At 47.3% G+C, this 21,408-nt stretch overlaps 1 long non-coding RNA gene across 3 annotated transcripts in view; it reads right to left on the bottom strand.

Moving 5' to 3' along the window:
* Positions 1 to 7,743: 7,743 nt before the first annotated feature.
* The window catches only part of LOC123345861, a 31,975-nt gene continuing 18,310 nt past the window's right edge, over positions 7,744 to 21,408 (bottom strand). For all 3 annotated transcript variants that reach the window (XR_006572868.1, XR_006572872.1, XR_006572873.1), the window contains exon 11: positions 7,744 to 8,238. This is a non-coding gene — a long non-coding RNA (uncharacterized LOC123345861). The remainder of the gene's footprint in view (positions 8,239 to 21,408) is intronic.

Below are 21,408 nucleotides of genomic sequence, written 5' to 3'. Positions count from 1 at the left end.
GACTCTTGAAAGGGGTACACTAGTCTGGAAACATTGAGAGCCACTGACTTAGGCCACTGGTGTCATCAGCTGAAATGCTCAATTTCAAAATGGCCTCCTCCCATAATTCCCAATGAGAATGAAACTATATTGCCAACAGGGAAGTTGGTGGCTTTGACTTTAACTCTGTCCTGTAGTGGTATGATGAGAGGAATATAGATACGATATATATAAAGAATCACTTTACTCTGATCTAGAACTACAAACATTATTCTGTACTCATCATAATTGTATTGGTATTTTCCTGGTATCAGAGCTGACTGAAAATTTTCCATTGAAACTGTAGCTGTTTTATGGAAAGTTGTTTTTCAATAAATGATGATGATTATTTTTATGAATTAACTGCTTTCCATAGGAAACTTGGATTTTTCATCAAAACACAGAATGTTCAAAACCCAAAGTTTTCCAATTTGGAAATGCTGTGAAATTGTTACAGATGCTAGAGCTGTGGTACCCCAAACCTCAAAGGTAGTAGGAGTGCCATGTGTACTATGACTCAGAGACAAGTGCTGAAGGCACTTCAGATGCTAGCCCTGGTTGAACCTAATAGCTGCTAAATGAAAATATATTTTACTAGGGTTGGCAGAAAGGGGAAGGTTATAAATGCCCGAGGTACAATGGTTTAAACAGTTGCATTTTAATGTAAAATGCTAATAGGTCCTACCTGGGCCTTTGGGAGGGCAGTCCCGGGTTAGGGCTTCTCAGACCTTAGTGCCTGGGGTGCCTCTGCACTGCAGTCTAGTTTCTGCTGGAGACAAATAGGAGCTTGCAGGTTTCCAGGTCAGGATCAGGTAGTAGTATGTCTCATTGGGAGTCCTCTAATCTGGTTTTCTACCCAGCCTCTGCCACATCCTCACAAGTTCTGCACAGATCTGAGTTTGGCTCCAGTGCCCAACAGTTACATCCTGTCCCACATGCAGTTTCCTGGCTCCTGCTGCAGCTTGTGGTGTGCAAAGTTTGACAGCGGTTCCCCCTGTATTCAGCTTCCCTGCTGCTCCAGGGTCTTTCCACAGAATTGTGCCCCCCCTTACTAGCCAGGGGAAAGGGATATACCTGCAAGTCCATGTCAGAGGGTCATAGATCAGTGAGGAAGGGGTTGATGGAATTGATAGTTTCCTGCTGAGTTCTTTCATCTCAGTTGCCATGGTATTTGTGGGAATTACAGTTAGGTTGACTCTTGTTCCCATTTTCTTCTATTGGCCAGGCACCCCAGTTGGACTACATCTCCCATGATGCACCATGGTCCCTCCTCTTGGACAGAGTGAGACTGATGCAACATAGGAAATGTACTGTGGCCCAAGAGCATGAGGTAACCAAACACCAGTTCCCGAGTTTTTAAAGTTTGTTTTAGGGATAATTATATGGTAAAGCTCAGGTAACAGCCACCCACATCTTTGAGTCCTTTTCTACAGTAGATAAATTTATCATGTTAGATAATTATTATTTCTCCTCACTTCACTGAAATACACATTGTGTCCACACACAAAATAACTTCAGTTGATTACCAATGGTGCTAACTAACATTTCAGAGTGGCTACATTTTCTTGGTGTTAAAGAATGAGACTCAATAGTTCTTGCCATGTGTTTTGAATGCTCGGATGGTCATCTCTACCAGACTGGCACAGTCAGTGCTGTGGTCCTCCTGTAGTGCACCTGCCACTGTAAAAATGGTCTGTCCAGTCACCTTTCTGTTCTCCAGTGCTGAGGGTTCAACTTGGACAGAAGCCATTTATTTACCCCTATAAACAGCACTGCACACTCCATGGAATTTTGTTGTATGCCATTTTCAGAGCAAACAATTTCTTCTGGTGACTGCTTTTTCTCCTGATTTCCATTGACAAACAAGGATATCTGAGGGACAAAGAGTATTGTATAAATGGACAGCCAATGGGGCACAGGCCAATGTTCATACTCTGAAAGTGCTGTGAAGGCAGATGAAGACTATTGGCAGAATAACCAACTATTCAAGTATCAGAGGGGTAGCCATGTTAGTCTGGATCTGTAAAAGCAGCAAAGAGTCCTGTGGCACCTTATGGACTAACAGACATATTGGAGCATGAGCTTTCGTGGGTGAATACCCACTTCGTCGGATGCAACATGTATTCACCCACGAAAGCTCATGCTCCAATACGTCTGTTAGTCTATAAGGTGCCACAGGACTCTTTGCTGCTTTTACAGCTATTCAAGTGACTTGCTGATCTTAGCATTTCCTGGTTCATTGTTCTATGCCGACAGAGGAGTAGAACACTCAATGATAAGAAATTAAAATATAATTTTGTTGTAGGTTGGGTTAATACTTTGTTTAAATTGATGAGTGTAACAGCTGCCCTTCATTCAGGTTAAATGTTAGAAACAGTAACAAAAGGAACTCAGAAATTCTAATACTTGGGCAGAGAGGTTTTGGCAGCAGGGAGAGGGATTGAGTGAGTGCGTGTGTAACCCATGTGCCTAATAGGGAGATATCTCTTTAAGAGACCCATGTGGGGTGGGAGTGGGGGGTAGGAGTGAGTTGTGTCTGGGCCATTGTTGCTAGGCAGATTTACACTCCACATACAGAAGCTTCTGGAATTGGGTGTGGTGGTTTTGGGTCTGCTCCAATAGGTGCCCTATTGCTGGGGTCAGCCTCAATGAGGGCAAGCAGTCAGGGCAGCTGCTTTACAAAAGGCCATGTGCCCTGTGTGAGTCGAGAGAAGCTGAGCCCAGGGTAGGGTTGCCAAGTTTCTAATGGCACGAAACCGAACACCCTAGCCCCGCCCCTTCCCTGAGGCCCCTTCCCTGAGGCCCTGCCTCCCGCTTACTACATTCCCCCTCCCTCAGTGGCTTGCTCTCCCCCACCCTCACTCACTTTCACTGGGCTGGGGCAGGGAGCTTGGGATACGGGAGGGCTATGGCTGGGGGTGCAGACTCTGGGGTGGGGCCGGGGATGAGGTGTTTGGGATGCAGGAGGGGGCTCTGGGTTGGGGGGGCTCTGGGTTGAGGCAGGGGAGTGGGGTGCAGAAGGGGTTGAGGGCTTGGGGGTGGGGCCAGGTATGAGGGGTTCAGGGCCTGGGAGGGGGCTCTGGGCTGAGGCAGGAGGTTGGGGTGCAGAGGGGGTGAGGACTCTGGGTGTAGGCTCTGGGGTGGGGCCGGGGATGAGGGCTTTGGGGTGCAGGAGGGGGCTCCAGGTTGGGAGGGGGTCTTAGGGCTGGGGCAGGGGGATGGGATGCAGGGGTGTGTGCGGGCTTTGGGCTGGGACTGGGGATGAGGATTTTGGGGTGCTGGAAGGGGCTCCAGGTTTGGGGGGGCTCAGGGCTGAGGCAGGGGATTGGGGCTCAAGGTTGGGGTGCAGGCTTACCTGGGGTGGCTCCCGATCAGTGGTGCAGTGCACCCGGAAGCAGCCAGTAGGTCTGATGCTAGTAGGCAGGGGGGCAGGAGGCTCTGCGCACTGCTCTCGCCTGCTGCCAGCACCAGCTCCCCAGCTCCCATTGGCCGGTTCCCAGCTAATGGGATGCAGAGCTGATGTTTGGGGCGGGGGCAGTGCACGGAGTCTTGTGGCCACCCACCTAGGAGCTGGACCTGCTGGCCACTTCGGGGCGCAGCGCAGTGCCAGGACAGGTAGGGACTAGTCTGTCTTAGTGCCACAGCACTGCCAACTGGACTTTTAACAGCCTGGTTGGCGGTGCTGACCAGAGCCGCCAGGGTCCTTTTTTGACCAGGTGTTCCGTTCGGTTATAACTGCTGGCCCTGGTGCTGTCCAGCAGCATCTACAAAACATGCAAAAGCAATCACTGTCTTTGGTTTTAATGCAAGATAACAGCAGCATGAGTATGAGTTGAAGTTTCTATGCCATGCATTTCAAACGGCATGCAAGCCCTTGCAAGGCAATTAATTTATAAGTTTAATAGTCAGAGTTGTGACAACCTGATGGAATGGCAGCTCAACAAGGTGCCTAGCACAATGTTTATTTTTTCTATGAGTTTAGCCCAATTGTGAGCAACAGTTTCACAGAAATCATCATCCTCTATTCTTTCTATTAATTTCTCCTGCAAATCATATTTCTCTCAACCCCAATGGTAGCCAACAAATAAAGTCTTTCAAATCGCCGAGCAGGTCCAAGGCAACCATTTAGGAAAAAATGTTACAGGATATCTTGCAGGTTTGCCACCCTGGAACAATTCCTTTCTCTCCCTGAAAGGGATGTTCTGCAAGATTTACTATTCAAAAAGTAGGACTCCTCGTATTAGAACTGGTCTACACTACAGAGTTAGGTCGACATCTTACGTCAACCTTAACACTGTAAGCATCTACACTAAAATATAGTTCCCACTGATATAACTTGTCCACTACACTGACTTAATAATTCCACTCTGCAAGATACATAGAACTTAAGTTGATGTACTTAAGTCGACACATTGTCTGTGTAGACACTGCGTTGCTTACATCAACTGTTGCTGCCTTTCAGAAACCATCCCACAATGCCCCACACTGGCAGTTAAATCAATGCAAGCGCTCCTGGTGAGGACACACACTACCGACACAAGGAGCCTGTGGATGTATAATGCGTAAAACTGATTCAATGACTGCAGTGGCTGTATGTCGACTTAACTTAGGTTGACTTAATTTTGTAGTGTAGATGTGCCCTAAATTTTCTCTGATTATGCTAGGCTGTATTAGCTAGTTGTAGTCAGTAGCTCTGGGGCTCCCAGGGTCTGTGACTCTGGGGCAGTGTAAGCGTCCGATGTTGGGGCTCGACCCTCTCAGGCGCGGCTGGGAGCCAGGCCGCCTCGCTACACGTGTCTGCTATCGGCGGTGTAGTCTGAGAGGGCAAAGAACAGTCAGAGGGGTGGGGGGGCGGCTCAGGCCCTCAGGCGAGCTGAACCAGAAATCAGTCTCTTTAGCCCGGGCCCTAGCTCCAGGCGGGGCACCAACGGTAAGGTAGGGCTTAGGCCCGCAGGCCGGGGCCGAGCAAACAAACAATCTAATTAGCCCGGGCCCTAACTCAGGGCGGGCGACAGCCCTACAGTTCCAGGCTCAGACCCTCAGGAAGGGGCTGAGCAAATAATCAGTTCAGTATCTAACCCCAGGCCCTTGGGCAGGGCGGGGCAGCAAGCAGTTCAGGGCTCAGGCCCTTAGGCAGGGGCTGAGCAGATACTGAGGTAAGTCCAGGCTCCTACGCCTGAGCTTTGGGGTGAGGGGGAGACTGCCACCCATGAGTGGGGGTGGCAGGGGGGACGCAGGCCCACCCACTCCACTGCATCCCAACCCGGGGCCCTAACAGCGGCAGTCAGTCTGCTGCTGTGTCAGTGGGGATCCTGGCCGCAACACACTGACATTGGCTCGGGGTCTGCTGCAGCCAGACTAGGGTCAGCTACCCCCGGGCCACTTCCAATCTCCCCCTCCATTGGTACCTGTGTATCCCCAGCGTCTTCCGCAGTGTCCCACACCATGGGCTCCTCAGGGTACTGAGCACTGGGTAAGCCGGGCTGCTCCTCAGGGTACCGGGCGCGGGGAAGCTCAGGCAGCTCCTCAGGGTACCGGGCGCGGGGAAGCTCAGGCAGCTCCTCAGGGTACCGGGCGCGGGGAAGGCCCGGCCAGTCCTCCTCAGGGTACCGGGCGCGGGGCAGGCTCGGCCCAGCGGGAGCTCAGGCACCAGCATCTGGCTTCTCCGGCGGCCAGCGGTCAACTGAGCCCTGGGGCTGGGCTTTTATACTTCCTGTCCCGCCCCTTGACTTCCGGGGGGCGGGAACAGGTGGCAGTGGCTCCGCCCACTTCGGCGTCCGTTCTGTCTCGGCCCTCTCAGGTGCGGCTGGGAGCCAGGCCACCTCGCTACAGGCAGTCTCACCATCTGGACTGCCCCAGGGCCAGGGACACAAACCAGGGCTTCCAGACTCTTAGGCCGGTTTGGGAATTGGGAGCATGTTGAGTCAGCTGGCTCAGGCCAGTCTGCATGGTGAGGTTGCTGTAGGGCTAGCATGAGACCTATGTGCCACTGGAACCCTGCCTGTGATTCAATGAAAGTTCATCAAACATGGCTTTCTTTTGTGAGACATTTCATGTACAACAAAACTGACATTTTCTGACAAAACTCCGTTTCATCAAAAAATTTCCAAGCAGCTCTCTACCCTTTGGTTCCCTGAAATGGACAAACCCTGAGCAGCAGCCCCTTGCAGGGTACCAAAAGTCACTGTGCCTAATATTTCACTCTGGGCAAAAGACTATAATAGCAGCTGTAGAATTCAAAAGATGAAAATTGATACTTTTATCAAATTCTTTTGCTTTGCTTAGCCTGGGGTGTGTCTGCACTATGGCATCTAACTGTATCATCTCCTTCCAGAGGAAGACATGCAAGCAGCCAGACAAAGGTCCATGTTACTAGTAAATATGTTGATCACCATACAGGCCAAACAAAGAAAGAGCAAGGATGATCCAAAGAAGAATCTGAGATAGCCTATAGATTCAAGAAGAAGAAATGTAGCCCCTCTGTCAAAGTGCAGCTCAAGCCTCCTCCCTGGTGCTTGCCACTTGGAGGGGCTTCTTTCCTCTTCTCACATGATATGGGTCCTGGGTTCTTTTCTGTGACACCTGGTGCCTTCATCCAAGGTGACTCCTCACTGTGCCTGAGACACAAGGGGTGCTGTCCCTTGGGAAAATGTATAAAACCCAGTACACAAGAAACAATAAAGTACATAAACACAAACCCCATCAAAGGAGGGACAGACCTAAACATAACAATATAACAAAGGTGGACTTTACTAGGAACAGGAAAATAGGATCTGGGGAAGGCTAGGGTTTGGGTTAACTAGTAAGTACTAACACATAAACAAATCAACAAAATGTCCGCCTCCCAACACTCACTCTTCTCAGCCCTCAGCAGGGCTGGCTCTACCATTTTTGCCACCCAAGCAAAAAAAAAAAAAAAGCCACCTGGACTGTGCCATCCCAAGAATGGACGGAATGCCGCCCCTTAGCATGTGCCGCCCCAGGCACGTGCTTCTTCCACTGATGCCTGCAGCCAGCCCTGGCCCTCAGGGCCCTTTCTGGCACCTTCCCAGGCAGTTGTACCCTGAGGATGAGTCCAGAGACAAATGCGGCAGTGATGTGAATGTCAGGAAGTTTAAACAAAAGAAAGGGTCCTCTCACAGTGTCGTCTTCACCCCTGGGTGGGGCAGCATCCTTTTCTGGCTCCCTGGTCTGGAGTCCAGTGTAGGGCTCAGTTGGCTCTCGGTAGCTGGTGCTGTGTCAGATCTCTGCCATGCTTCTCTCCACAGGGATGGAAGTGCCTGACCCATGCACTAGATCCCACAGCTGCTCATAGATTCCCTTTGTGGGGATTGGGAGTTAATCAGGGACTCCCTGAGCTGTTCTGATTCTCTTCCCACAGCTCCCAAACCTCAAAACTGAAACTAAAACCTGTCTCTGAGTGAGGCTTTCCCCACCGAGGGGGCTGAGCAGCCCTGGCTCATCATTGGTCCAACAAACTGCTTCTCCATATCACCCACATGCAGAAGCCTCCATATTAGCCTCAGCAGGAGTTTCTAGTCTATTCTCTCTCCAACCCTAGCAGCCATTATTGTTGTAGTTGCTTGGGTAGGACCCCCAAGTGGCTCAGTCCAGAGTTCCAGGATCTGGCAAAATCCAAGTGGAGGTTACAGAAATAAAAAACCAAAGAGAGGAAGGAAAGTTATAGGCAAGAGGACAAGCAGTCCATATGGCAAACTACATGGTGCATGAAATGACAAGGCCATAACCAGGGTGGGGGGCAGCTGCTCAGCTGAAAAGCTGCAGGGGCAGAAAAATGGGGCAAAAAATGATGAAAAAACAAAAACGGTAGGGGGTGCAAATATTCTAGGTCGCCCCAGCTGCTAAAATGCCTATTTATGGCTCTGTGAAATGAACCTGTATAAGGAGGACAGGGAGTTCCACACTCAGCTGTGTAATGATTTTTTGGAGGTTTGAGAAAGACTGCACCAAAGAGATTCTGGGATACATCCACAAGGGAATTCCAGGTGTTTCATGGGGGACAGTATGAGTTTGAACCCCTTTCTCCCACAATTTGCCTGGGCTTCTGGAGGTATCATGCAATGCTCACTGAAAACCTTTCAGAGTGCAGTACGCTGGAGAGCTGTTCTAGGAACTGTGGGATACATACCCAGTGCGCATTGCAGCTCAGTCAATTTAGGAGAGTGCTTCTGTGGGCTCAAGGTAAAAAGGCACATGTTCCTAGAATGACATAACATGATTAGTAGAGAAACAAGTGCTTGTCTTGCACCAATTGAAACATAATATACTGTGTTCCAGAAAAGTTCTTTCGTGTAGACAAGGCCTGAGAGAGGGTCTGGATAGATGGGTGAGTGCTCTTTTTCTTGCTACTGTTTGCGGTCCTAATTCTGCAGGGATTTCCCTCTTGTTGCCGCCTACTTTATCCTTTTAAGGTTAACAGCATGGGAGCAGACACAGACAATTCAATGAACTCCCATTTGCAAGGAATTGGCCTTGAATCTTGATTGGATTCACATAGAGATGAAGGCTCTCGGATCCTGCATCATATAGTTATTTCTCAAGAGAGATAAAGTAGGTGTCAGAGAGGACCCAACGAGATTATAAAGCATACAATGCATTCATACAGGAACCCACTGGTGACATGTGGGTCACAAATCAACACAAGCTTTTTGTGTGAGCTTGTCAGTAGAATTAGCGATCTACTGCTGAGAACCTCATTGAAAATCACAGGTGGTATCATCATGAATTGTACATGGTTATTCTTAACAGCTTTTTATTATTTCCTAACGTCTGGCAGAACTCTTATGACTTTTGTCTTTACATGAGATTGCCACCCTCTGCCATTGGTCTCAGTAAAACTGTAACCAGGCTGTCCTTGGGTATAAGGACAGCCTTCCCCTATAGCCCTTGCAGGTGGAAGTGAGTCTCACCAAATGTAGATGGTCACTATTTCCACTGGACTAAAGGCAGTGTGCCCCTAAGGAAGATGGCCACTTGTTGGGCTCTTGGAAACTGGAAATCATGAAAGGACAGGGGAATGTGGGCTGCAATAGGGAAACCTGGGAAGCAGCAGGACAATGTGAGAGGTCAAGAGACAGATTAGGAAGGACAGGGGAATGTGTGGAGGCAGAAAGGAGATTAAGGGAATGTGGGGAGCAAGGAGGTGGGGGGGGGCAGGGTAAGATAGAGAGAACAAGAGAATGTGGGAGAGCAGGAGGAAGATTAAGGAGGAGACAGGGATACTGTAGGGTGATACAGGGGAATATGGGGATATAAGAGGGGACTGAAAAGGTTGTAGTGGATTAGGAAAATTTAACTGTGCTTACTTAAAAATTTCTTTTGTTTGAGTTTTAAGGTTCATAGATCTATTACAATAGGTACTTCAGCCTGCTTGTAGCCTGAGAGCAGAACCAAGCCCGTCATTCATTAGCAACAGGGGAACACCCTAAGCCCCGAAGTTCCCTCCCTTCGGAATAATTTAGCCAGAGTAATGCAAATCTACTTTCCTAAGTTATAGATTGTGTTAACTGTACTTTGAGGAAAAAGTGAAATGATTTTTCCTACTGCAGAGCATGGGAAATTCTCCCTAATGACAACAAATCCAGATCCTTGAATGTCAATATCCATATCTATTCTAGATGACTTGTTTGTCTGCAGGATGGGCCAGATCTGTGGACTTTATTACTTGAAGAAAGGAATTTTTCAGGTAAGCACAAATAATTTTTTCATTTTTTTCCTGCTATGGTCCACAGATATCAGTATGCCTCCAGGGTGGGAAGCAGGAAAATCCTTTAAATGTGAAAATCCATATGACCTCTGTTCTTCCTTTAGCGCCTGACAGGAGCCAGGATTGTAAGTCAACTTTTTCAGTGACTCTGACTAGCTTCAGCTTCCCATCAAGTTTCTTTTGGTATCACTAGCATAGCTGGGAACTGATTTGTTTGAGCATCTGATCTCAAGGACCAAAACTCCATATACCTGCATGAAACAGATTTGTATCCCCCTATATTTTTCAGGGAGATGCCCTTAGGCTATCAGAATTTTAGGTTAAGAGGGACTATACCTGCCACACTGTTCAACTACATTAGCATTGTTTGTGATGGCATACAAAGACAGTTAGGCCTGATCTACACTGGGGGTGGGGAGGATCGATCTAAGTTACGCAACTTCATCTATGTGAATAACATAGCTGAAGTTGACGTACTTAGACCTACTCACCGCGGTGTCTTCACTGCGATGAGTCTACTGCTGCCACTTCCCTATCGACTCTGCCTGCGCCTCTCGCGGCAGTGGAGTACAGGAGTTGACGGGAGAGCACTTGGGGGTCGATTTATCGCGTCTAGACTAGATGCGATAAATCAACCCCCGCTGGATCGATCGCTGCCCGCTGATGCGGTGGGTAGTGTAGACATACCCTTAGGGTACATATGATACTCCATATTTATTTATTTTTGTTGGCCTGATGCCACCTGAAAGTTTTCATGTACAATTATTTGCTGAGGTGATGGTTGAGTGGACTTGGCTGCTTGTGAAGGGCCTGTATACTGAGGAGGCTACTCTTTCATGCAAAAAATATCTTCCAGTTAGAAAAACCAAATCCCTGACCACAAGGGAAATAGCCATATTTACCTATGGTAGTGACTCTAGGCTGAATTTGGACTGGTGCATGCTGTGGAATCTTATGGCCTTAGAAAATGGAGGTAGGGAGTTGTGGGGGAGGGGCTAGAATGAAAAAATGGTGGGCCTAGAGGCCCATTACTGCCTGTTTGTTCTTCCACATCTGGGTTGCTGCTCTTCTCATCACTTTATAGCTATCTGCTGGAGGAAAGAGGTGGTGGTGAGGCTAGGGTGACTAGACAGCAAATGTGAAAAATCGGGACAGGGTTTGGGGGGTAAGAGGAACCTATATAAGAAAAAGACCCAAAAATTGAGACTGTCCCTATAAAATCATGACATCTGGTCAACCTAGGTGAGGCATAGCAATCTGCAGCAGAAGCTGGGAACAATAACCTGGGCATTAGGGTGTGGTGACCCACAGCAGCAGCTGGGAAAAATGACAGCCCAATAGCTAGGTCATGGTGACTGGGGGTGATGACAGCCTGATACTGTCCTAGCCTTTTAGGAATGGCAGGAAATCTCCATTCCTTTGTTACATTTTATCAGGGTGCACAAGGGGGGATATATAGCCGTAGCTTATCCAGGGCAGCTGCAAACTCCCTAAGCATAGTTTTAAAATAGACTATTGCACGCTGCCTGAAAGAGTCTATCTTCCTGGGTTTTACTTGTTTTTATTTTTTTTAGCATAGCTTACTATTTGATCCTCTAACTCTAATTTGGACAGGTAGCCTTCCTCCCCTAAGAGGAAAAATTCCCTTTGTGTGCGCGCAGGTGCATGAATGCCTATAGGAATCAGCATGTCTGGGCTTGACCTTTCCACATTGATCTGCCCTGCTGCGCTCTGTGAAAGTGAGCAAGGGAAACAGTGCTGATTTTCTTTATTCATTTATTTCCCCTTTGGGAGTTTCTCCCCCTAATTCTGCTTTGGGGGCGGGGAGGGGAGGAGGAAGATGCAAAATTGGTCTCAGAGCTTGATGCAAATTATTTTCAAGTAGTCTCCCCACTCCCTGGTGGGCCCCTTCTGGGTCTCTCAAAGAAGGTGCTAGCTGGGGCTCAAGAATGGGCTCAATAGAAGCTTTACTTCTTTCTATTGCATGATCTGTGCTTCCTTTAGAGGTCTCAGCCTCGGAGGTGAGTAGGGATTCTGGGATGGGAGTGTGGGTTGTTATAAAATGTTTTGGTTTTTTTAAACTGGGCATGTTTAGCCTCGAGGAAAGAAGACTGAGAGGGGAAGCTGCTAACAGTCTTCCAATGTTAAGGGCTACTATAAAGAGGACAATGATCAGTTGTTCTCTGGGTCCACTGAAGGAAGGACAAGAAGTAACAGTCTTAGTCTGCAACAAGGGAGATTTAGGTTAAATATTAGGAAAAACTTTCTAACTAAGGGTAATTAAGCACTGGAACAGGCTTCCATGGGACATTGAGGAATCCCCATCATTGGAGGCTTTTAAGAACAGGTTGGACAGACACCTGTCAGGGGTAGTCTAGGTGTAGTTGGTCCTGCCTCAGCACAGGGCGCTGGACTTGATGACCTCTTGAGGTCCCTTCCAGCCCTACATTTCTATGATTCCATAAAGGTGGCAGCAGGGGGAGAGAGCTGTGCTTGGAGGCCCCTTACCACATTTTCCATCACTGGCAATGTCCTTGTTGTGTCCGGTAACTTCCATCTGTGGTCTGAGGGGAGGTGGAGGCAGAGGACGTAGCTGACCTCTGCTGTCAAACTGATGCAGGCTACAGGGACTCAGGTGTGATCTTCTATCTGGAGTGCTGCCCTTCTGGGGTCACTCCCATCATGGAGATGGAGGAGAAGGAGCTGCTTTCCCAGAGCCATTTTTTTCCTATTCTGCCTGGTGCCTGGTGGGAGAGGAGGTGGAGGAAACACCACCCAGCCTGGGCTGTGATGGGGGAACTGCACTCTGCTTGATAAGGCAGGGGAGCAGGAGACATGGGACCTTCCTTGTGCCTCGACTTTCTCAACCTTGCTCTCTCCCTGAAGCCTGCAGGGGCACCAGCTGCTGCAAATGCCTCAGAAGGAGAAGTGGGGCTGAGGCAACAAGCTCCCCCCAGGGCAAACGCAGCACTGGGGCATGGCTGGGAATCAGATGGACACATTATTGATCCCAGTGGTTAGGGAATGTTTGGAATTTCCCTGCAAAAAGCCCTGCAGCCAGGAGGCCTTGCTGAGCTGCCAGTCACCAGCGGGAAGGGGGGCACATCAAACTGAAGGGAACTTCAGGGGTTTGGGCATTGCCCTGCAGTCAGTGACTGGCAGGGCTTGTTCTGCCCCCAAGCTGCAATAACCCATTGGGATCGATCTGTGGCCCTTAGCATGAAGCAGAATATTCAGGGTCCAGAAGATAGACTGGAGGCAGGGGTGCAGGGAGATGTAGGAGTGCAGGAGTGGCAGCAGAATAAGGGACTGAGGGGGGAAAGGAAGAGAAGATACCGAGAGCAGTTGAATGTAAGGGGAAAGGTGTGTAACAAGAAGCTATAGGGAGCATTGAAGGAGAAGAGTGGGGCAGCAGCCTATGAGGAGCAGCAGGAGAGAGTGAAAAGTGAAGAGGGATCGAATGGAATCACTGCACCCCAGGGGCTAGAAGAGAGTAAACAAAGTTCTCTTTAGAGCAGCCAAGAGGAAGCCACCATCTTTGTGTGTGTTTAAGGTTCAATGTGAACTTTAAATGATATCGCATGGTAGTGCTGTGCAGTTCCCCCTCAAGGCTGAAATATCAGCAGGCAGACTGCCGACTGCGTTTAAAAACATCTCCTGATCTTTAAGCCAATCTTATGGGTGAGGGTGGGTATGGGGAAGGGTGGGGGCAGGTCTGATATATGATTTTCAAATGCTGAGGTTTGGTAATACCAAAATAATAAAATCTACAGTAAAAGTCAGACTAGCTGTTCTTAGCAATTTGTAGCCAGTGTATCAGCAAGACTATCAGCAGAATGCCAGGAGGAGAACAAAGCAACCAAGCTGGCAGTGGTCCAACTGTGGACTAGGGTGGAGAGAGCTCTGCTGTTTACGCTGTGGCTAGACAGTCAAGGGAAACCCGACCAATTTCCATTGCCCTGTGGCTGCTCTAACTTGTGCTGGGGGCCAGTTCAGCCCCCAGGCCAGCCTAGGATCCTGGGAAGCATAGAAGGTGCTTTACAGCCATCTTTGCTTTAACTTTTGACTCCTTTGCATGAGCTTGGTGCAGCTAAGAACTAAGCCCCTGCTGTTGCACCTACTTGCGATATTCACGTTAGTGGAATTCCAGCAGCTTAGCCAAGTGTCAATTTGGCGCAGATTAAATGCAGTATGTTTAAATTGTGACAACAGTTTTTCTGTATAATAAAGTTCTACTTGTATTACAATACTTGTATTCAGTTTTTTAATTCACAGGACAGATACTGTTTCCTATTTGTATGGGCTCTTAGCCTCCAAAGCAAAAGTGTAAAAAAATTTCTCATGTGGGATTTAACCTTATTGTGCTTTGTTATTGTAAACTTGTTTTTTTTTTCCAGTTTCTTTTGCCTGCCATTAACTTGTGTGCCATCTTTTGTAGGCAAGCTACAACAATATAGATGCTTGTTGATATACTGGAATGTATCTCAAGGTCAAAAAATGGTTTCTGTTTTCAGTGTTCTGTACATTCTTTTGTTTTAAAGACACTTATATCCCAGACAGATAAAGAGCCCATGACATTTTGTGTAAAACCTGCCTGCCTTTTCATGCCAATCAAAATATTTATATTGAAAATGGAATTTCCCATCTTTCACCCTCTACTCTGCCAGCCACTATTAAGAGGAAGAGAGAGTAGTCCATGAATTGTCGAGCAGGTCCTGAAGCAGGCTGTAGACCTGTGTTTCAGTGTAGTGCTATCCCTTTTTCATTGGTACTGGTAGGAGGCAAACTGAGAACATGTTTTCCTAGTACTTTACACAAAAACAGGTCTTCCAAAAATTCAACTGATGTGTGATTGAATTTATTATTCTGCTGCTTTATTCTGCTAGTGTAGTCAACACAAGAGATGTATGTGGAAGGTGCAACTGTGCAGGGCTGTCACTGTTCTGTCGGAAGTGAAGGAATGGAAAAGTGCCAGGATCAAAAGGCTTAGCAGGGATGTTCCTGTAATGTGCCCCTCATCATGATACCTGAATGCCTAAGGATGTCCTGTTGACTCCCCAACTCTTAAGTGATCTTGTCACTTCCCCATTCCTTTGATTCCTAGAGAAGAGTGACAAGCAGCTGTGATGGATGCTTGTGCTTTACACATGCATCTTCTTTCAAAAGGGAAAGTTGGATGCATTAGCACCACCTGGTGCAAAAATCACATATAATAACTTCTGGAAAAGACACACTGCAGCAATGAGTGACTGATCTACATGGGAGAAAAGAAGGGCGGTCAAACGATAAAAAAATTAATTATGATTAATCACATTTTTAATTGCATTGTTAAAACAATAATAGAATACTACTTATTCAAATATCCTTAAATGTTTTCTACATTTTCAAATATATTGATTTCAATTATAAAACAGAAGTGTACAGTGCTCACTTTATATTATTATATTTGATTACAAATATTTGCATTGTAAAAAGGATAAACAAAATAAATAGTATTTTTCAATTCACTATATGCAACTACTATAGTGCAATCTCTTTATCATGAAAGTACAACTTACAAATGTAGAATTATTATCTTTTTTACATACCTGCACTCAAAAATAAAACAATGTAAAACTTTAGAGCTTACAAGTCCACTCAGTCCTACTTTTTGTTCAGCCAATCCCTAAGACAAACACGTTTGTTTACATTTACAGGAGACTGCCCTCTTCTTATTTACAATGCCACCTGAAAGTGAGAACAGGTGTTCGCATGGCACTGTTGTAGCTGGTGTTGCAAGGTATTTATGTGCCAGATATGCTAAACATTCATATGCATGCTTCGACCACCATTCATGACTAATTTTTTTAATCTAGTTAATTTGTTTTACATTAATAACTTGAGTTAACTGTGGTTATTTGACAGCCCTAGAAGAAAGACAATCTTTTCAAAATCCTTGTGTTCATTCTAGCTCTCAAAGAAGGTATTTCAGTCATATGGTCCCCCCCCCTTCCCCATAGCATGTGAGTGCTTCACAATCTTTAGTATATCTATTCTCATAACAACCCTGTGAGGTAGGTGGTATTTCCATTTTACAGATGGAACTGAGGGACTAATTGATTTGCCCAACTCACAGAGTTGTGGTGGAGCAGGGAACTGAACCCAGAGTGCTCAACCCCCCCCCCCCCCCGCTAGCACCCAAGCAGGGGCGGCTTTAGACATTTTGCCGCCCCAAGCACGGCGGGTCCGCTGGTCCCGTGGCTTCGGCAGACCTCCCGCAGGCTGAAGCCACGGGACCAGCGGACCCTCCGCAGGCAAGCCACCGAAGGCACCCTGCCTGCCGCCCTAGCTGGAGCGCTGGTGCCTGGAGCCGCCCCTGCACCCAAGCCCCTGCACCGTCCTTCCTTCTGTAGTGGTGAACTCTACCATCTTTGCTTTTGGTAGCTTAGGCCTGGTCTACACTGGGGGGGGGGGTCGATCTAAGGTACGCAACTTCAGCTATGTGAATAGCGTAGCTGAAGTCGAAGTACCTTAGCTTGAATTACTTACCCATCCAGACGCCGCGGGATCGACGTCCGCGGCTCCCCCGTCGACTCCGCTACCGCCACTCGCTCCGGTAGAGTTCCGGAGTCGATGGGAGTGCGTTCGGGGTTCGATATATCACATCTAGATGAGACGTGATATATCGAACTCCGAGAAATCGATTGCTACCTGCCGATCCGGCGGGTAGTGAAGACGTACCCTTTATGTTTCGTTATGCTGATCTGAATGACACAATGAAGCATGAGGGATTCCTCCCCCTCCATGTTTTTGATGAGAAGTATGAACATTATATAGTTTTTCCTTCTCACACCTTCTAGGGTGACCAGATAGCAAGTGTGAAAAATCGGGATGGGGGTTGGGGGTAATAGGAGCCTATATAAGAAAAAGCCCCAAATATCAGGACTGTCCCTATAAAATTGGCACATCTGGTCACCCTAACACCTTCTTCTATGCAACCATCCTACTCCCGAAGCCTCCCTCCCTGACACTTTTCAGTATAACTACCCTGGTCTTCTTCAAATTGTTCCTCATCATTTAGGCCTGGTCTACACTGGGGGGTGGTGGGAATCGATCTAAGTTACGCAACTTCAGCTACATGAATAATGTAGCTGGAGTCAATGTACTTAGAACTACTTACCGCAGTGTCTTCACTGCAGTAAGTCGACGGCTGATGCTCTCCCGTTGACTCCACTTGCACCTCTCGCCCTGGTGGAGTACCGGAGTCGACAGGAGAGCGCTCAGCGGTCGATTTATCGCATCTAGACTAGACATGATATATGTGCGTAGGCACTCAGATACAAGGGTGAGGGGCATGGTATAGGAATATCACTAGGTAAGCCTCTTGATCTTGTCATTTTCCCATTCCTTCTCTTGTATGTATGAACAAACATCTACCTAGACTTCAAACTCCAGGGTGCAGTGAAGTGTCTTTGCTGGCTGCACCCTGTGCACAGCTAGGGCTAGATAAATGTTACATTAAAATGTAATTTTGGGGCTAATACACAGTCTTTATATTGCTATTTCCTCATTTGCTCCTTCCCCATGTTTATTATTCAGTAGGTGGAGTGTGTTTATGGAACATACATTATAAAACTTGTTTTTCTTATTAAATAATTTAAAGAAATTAAACCAACTAGTGTACTGTTAACAGATGTCTGTTATGGAATGTATTCTTTGTCTCTGAGAATCATGTGTGTTTAGTATATGTATAGGGTTTGATTCATTACTGCATTACTACAGTTTTATGCCTCTGTAACTCCCTGATTCCAACAGAGTTACATCAAAGTAAAACTGGAGTCACGGATGGTGAATAAGGTCCACTGTACTTGTCAATAATATGATCAATTAATAAAAACTAAAAATTAGAAGAAATACCTGATATGGAAAGGAGGTTGTTATTCCTGAAAGATTAACTACAAAATGTAAAGAACAATAGCTGACGGTGTAATTAGTGTTGCTGATTCCTGAGATTTTATCACAAGTCTCATGGTATTTGATATTTTTCTTAAAGCCTCAGCTGTCAGAATAGAGAGATTGCAGGAGAATTTCAACTTTCATTTAAAAAAAGTAAGTTTTGAGCCCTCATGGTTACAGAGAAAAAGCTTGAAAATGTGAAGTGAGTTCACCCTAAAGCTCAGGAAGCAGAAAGCAAAGAAAGAGAATCAAACATTTATTTAAAAAAATCCATTTTCTTTAGCCACCCTGATGATTGTTTCGGGGCCTGAATGATGATTTTTGATGAGTTGGGGTTGGCAATATAGTATAATAGAATCGTCAGGATTCAAGGGGGGTTTGAGCATCCAGAGGGAATAAAGTTTGTTGAAAAGTTGGTTCCCAACTTTCTTTTGAAACAAACTCAGGAAGCATAATGGGTCTGTGGCCAGCAGACCTAGGGTCACATTCTAACCCCCCAATATCGCCCCTTTATACCTTATTGTTTCATAGCACATCTTTTAAAATTCCTTTTGCCTATGTAATTAAGGGTAAAGCCAATATGGAACGCAAGGGCTAAGGTTCACTTTTGCATCTGGAACATGAGGGAAAACATAAGAGTTTATTTAGTCATGTACAGAGACTAGATTCTCCTTGTGCATGCATGAGCATCCCCACAATTAAAAATAAAGTTGCAAATATTTGCAAATAAGGAGTTGTGCCCTTCTGAAAACATGGGTAGGTACAAAAGCCAAGGTAGTGAAGACTGTGCAGCTGTTTCTTCCATGCACATCTTATGGCAGCAGTGTCATTTTCAAAAACACCCCAGGGAAAAAGAGACCGTGTAAAGCATGTAAGATTAGGGACCCTAATATAGAGAAGAAAGGCCAGGAAGGTATAGGAGGCTCCTCACCTTAACCTAATATGGAGCGCAGGCCATACTGGGATTGAACAAGGAGCAATTCTTTTCACAGTGAAAAGGAAGGAGGGAAATGTCAATGAGTCTGAGTACAGTGCAAGATATGGGGTGCTTTGGGAAAGAGAGAGAAAGAAAATGCCTCTATTCTGTACTCAATAGCTGAGAGGAGAAATAAATGTCTCAAGAAGCAACAGGCAGGCCAGCCAAATAGTCAGTACATTCCTGTATAAGAAGATATCCTACAATGCAGAAGCCCCTCAATAGGCCCAACAGCAGCCACACTTCATGTAATGTAACTAGTCTAATGAGTCAATGAAGGACAGCTTGTGTGGGAAGGATTACTGGGTGCAATTTTAACACAAACTGTTGGGGCTGCAGATGCATTTGATGCACCCATAATCCTCTTTGGAAATATCACAGCAGGTGTATTTTCCAGGCCAGGTGTCCTCCTGCTTGGTGCAATTTTGGCTTGGCACAACACACTTGAGCCCTAATTGTGCTCTTTTGAAAAATGCTCATTACATTTAAATGCCACTTGTACGTGTTATTGCAGAAATTAGTGCCACAAAACTGAACATTTAGCCATTCTATATAACCATGTAGCCATTCTATATATGTAATAGCCTACATACCCCAGTAAATTCTCACTATCTAAATGTGCAGCTAAATTAGCTTAACAGTTAACTGCTTCATTCCACAAATTGCAACTAAAGAAGGCTGTGCTCCTGAATGCAGAAAAAAAAGCCCAACAACTTTTGGTTGAAGTAGATCATGTATTTCAAAAAGGCATCATGATTTAAAGACTTCAGCTGCAGGAGATTTTACCACATGCCCAGGTAAGTTGTTCCAGTGATTAATTACCAACACTGTTAGCATGGGCAGCGGGTATAATAGGCCAGGGAAGGCTTTGCTGGTGCTGCAGCCAACTCACCGCTGAACAACTGGGCTGGGGTGGCCCCCCTCCTTTCCCCAAGACCCTTACTGCCTCCTCCACTCTACCCCCCACTCCTGAAGGTCCACGCTGCTCACCACGTCCATCCTCCTCAGGATGGGGGGAGTGAGGAGCGACGCAGACAGCCAGCAGCTGTGGACTGAGGAGGCTTGGTCGGGTGCTGCTGGGGCTGGCGGCTTGGCGGGGGGGGGGCCTTCGGGGACAGGAGGAGCTGGCATTCGGGGAGGCTGCCAGTGGCTCAGCCTACCCTGAATCTGGCGGGGGTGGGCATTGAGGCAGGAAGGCCAGCGGGGAGACTCTGCACTGCGGCTGGCCTGGCGTTCAGGAAGGTTGCAGGCTTAGCCTGGCGCTGGGGCTGGCCCGACTCTGGTGGTGCTGGGGCTGGCCTGGCGCTTGGGGGGGTGGGGTGGGCTGGCAGCTCGGTCTAGTGCTGTGTGTGTGTGGGTGAGTCGGGGGGCTGGCAGCGGCGGCTTGGCCTGATGTGGCTGGGGTGGGTGGGCAGCGACTCCTCTGGTCGGGGCTTTTTCTTTTGGGGGGGGTTTGGGCTCCAGCCTGCAGGGATGGGGCTTTGGGCGGAAGGGGCGGGGCCAGCAGGTTGGCCTCTCCAAAGCAGGGGTTCACCCGCCACCCATGACTGTTAGCATTTTGTTTCCAGTTTGAATTTGTCCAGTTTCATCTTCCAGCCATCAGATCTTGTTATGCCTTTTGTCTGCTAGACTAAAGAGCCTTCTGATCAGAAATAATCTAGGTATTTCTAGGTCAGTGGTGCCCAGACTTTTCCTGTCACACCTCCCTTTACCAGTAGTGGAATCTGTCTGTGCCCCCCTCCATTACTGCACAGCCAAGGCTTCCTCAGCAGAGCAGCTCGGGCTGAAGGCATAGCTGGGGGCAGAACTGCAGATAGGGGAGGAGCTGGGGCTAAAGGTGGAGCTGGGCTGGGGCTGGAGAGAAAGTGATGGCAGAGCTGGGCTGGGGGTGAAGTGGAACTGCAGCTGGGGTTGGAGCTGGGCTGGGGGCAGAGTGGGGCTGGGTGGTGCTCCCTCCTTGCCCCCCCATGCAGGCTGGCCCTGGCCCCACTGTGTGCCCCCTAATGTTCCTCCCTGCTTCCCTACAGGGAGGTGCACCACAGTTTGGGGATCACTGTTCGAGGTTGTGACCCAGTCACATTTCACTCTTCTATTAATATAAAAGACCAATGACATATTAAACTACTATGGCAATAAAACTGAAGAATAAAAAGTTACTTAAGATGCTGCATATGCATTTAAAATTTAACATAATTAAAATTTGTATTTCAATATACATGCACAAAGGGCAGAATTAAGGTTGTGCATAATTTTAGCTTTGGCATTTTCTGACTTTTGAATGCTTAACCATGCATTTCCTCTTAATATTTTAAATATAGATAGCTTAAATCTCACAGCCATAATATCAGGCAGCACTATATTCCCCTTTTCTCTTTTGCTGGGAAGTTTTATTTTACCTTAGTCTTTTCCTTTTCCAGAGAAAAATGGCAAAATATTTCTCAAAGGTACATAATTTTGCTTAGAAGACAAGAAGAAAATCTGTGTGTGATGGGGCACCTGCCCCACACTGGGCTCTAAGGGGTTAATAGAGCCCCAGGGAGGCTTCACAGGAGGCAGCCAATCAGAGAAAGGATGAAGGGAGCAGCCAATCAGACCCATAAAATAAAGGGATCTGCAGGGCAGAGGAGGGCAGTTCTCTGCTGGGAGCCTAGAGAGGAAGAGCCTAGAGAGCTCTGGAGAGCTGAGAGAACTGTCAGCACCCTGGACAGAGCAGTGGTGCTAGCAGGGACCTGGGGAGTGAGAAATAGCTCCT

Source organism: Mauremys mutica, chromosome 1 (genome assembly GCF_020497125.1).
Source record: "Mauremys mutica isolate MM-2020 ecotype Southern chromosome 1, ASM2049712v1, whole genome shotgun sequence".
In the NCBI taxonomy this organism is placed as follows: Eukaryota; Metazoa; Chordata; order Testudines; family Geoemydidae; genus Mauremys; species Mauremys mutica.
This window is presented reverse-complemented; position numbering and strand designations above follow the sequence as displayed.